The sequence below is a fragment of the Budorcas taxicolor genome, chromosome 19 (genome assembly GCF_023091745.1).
Source record: "Budorcas taxicolor isolate Tak-1 chromosome 19, Takin1.1, whole genome shotgun sequence".
Classification (NCBI taxonomy): Eukaryota; Metazoa; Chordata; class Mammalia; order Artiodactyla; family Bovidae; genus Budorcas; species Budorcas taxicolor.
The window spans coordinates 39,142,065-39,143,625 of record NC_068928.1 but is presented as its reverse complement, the minus strand read 5'-3'; the positions used below and the strand labels follow the sequence as shown (position 1 = coordinate 39,143,625).

At 36.8% G+C, this 1,561-nt stretch overlaps 1 non-coding gene across 1 annotated transcript; it reads left to right on the top strand.

The window, feature by feature from the left end:
* Positions 1-653: 653 nt before the first annotated feature.
* Positions 654-725, top strand: TRNAW-CCA (transfer RNA tryptophan (anticodon CCA)). The gene has a single exon. It is a non-coding gene; the product is annotated as a tRNA-Trp (tRNA).
* The last annotated feature ends 836 nt before the right edge of the window (positions 726-1,561 follow it).

Genomic DNA, 1,561 nt, shown 5'->3' with positions numbered 1-1,561 from the left:
CCCAAGGATGGAGGAGCCTGGTAGGCTGCAGTCCATGGGGTCGCTAAGAGTCAGGCACGACTGAGCGACTTCACTTTCACTTTTCACTTGCATGCATTGGAGAAGGAAATGGCAACCCACTCCAGTGTTCTTGCCTGGAGAATCCCAGGGATGGGGGAGCCTGGTGGGCTGCCGTCTACGGGGTCGCACAGAGTCGGACACGACTGAAGTGACTTAGCAGTAGCAGCATATATACATATGCATATACACAAATTTATATACACATATATAACATTATATATATTATATACAATAATATATAATAATATATACAATATAAACTATATATCAGTATATAATAATATTTTTATATTATTATATATGATAATAATTTGTTTAATATTATAATATAATATATAATAATATATATTGTGGGGCTTATTGTATATTTTATGCATAATAATTATTATATACACTATATACATACATACATTACATTATATTACATTGTAATAGACATTACATTATATAATATATAATAATAATGTATAATATTATATATATATTCAGAGGTAGAATTGCTGGGTCATATGATAATAATTCTATATAGATAATTTTTTGAGGAACTGCCATATATCCAGAGATATTTTTGAATTATTTATACCTAATGGGCTTCCCTGGTGGCTCAGAGGTTAAAGCGTCTGCCTCCAACGCAGGAGACCTGGGTTCGATCCCTGGGTTGGGAAGATCCCCTGGAGAAGGAAATGGCAATCCACTCCAGTATTCTTGCCTGGAGAATCCCATGGATGGAGAAGCCTAGTAGGTTACGGTCCATGGGGTTGCAAAGAGTCGGACACGACTGAGCGACTTCACCTTCACCTTCAGTGGGACCCAGGCCTTCACACTTGTTTCTTTATCTTACAGGCCATTAATATATATATTATTATATATTATATATATAATTAATATATTATATATGTTAAATAACATTAAAATATTTATATGAATATATAAAAATATATAAATTACTGCTTCCCAGGTGGCTCAGTGGTAAAGAACCTGCCTGTCAGTGCAGGAGACGCAGGAGACATGAGTTCTATCCTTGGGTCAGGAAGGTCCCCTGGAGGAGGAAATGGCAACCCACAACAGTATTCTTGCCTGGAAATGCTATGGACAGAGGAGCCTAGTGGGCTACAGTCCATGGGGTTGCAGAGTTGGATGAGACTGAGCGCACACACACAGACACACACACACACACACATACACACACACACACACACACACACACACATGATATGGTACAAGGGCTTCCCTGGTAGCTCAAATGGTAAACAGTCTGCCTGCAATATACACAATTCATATGTATGTGTGTATTTATATTTTGTATATATATTATTTGCTTATCCGTCCATCAGTGGACACTTGTATTGCATTGCTTTCAGCTATTGGCTACTGTGTATAATACTACTATGAACAGTATGAACAGAATATACAAATATTTGAGTGCCTACATTAGTTTCTTTGGAGTATATACACAGAGGTGGAATTGCTGGGTCATATGATAATTCTATATATAATTTTT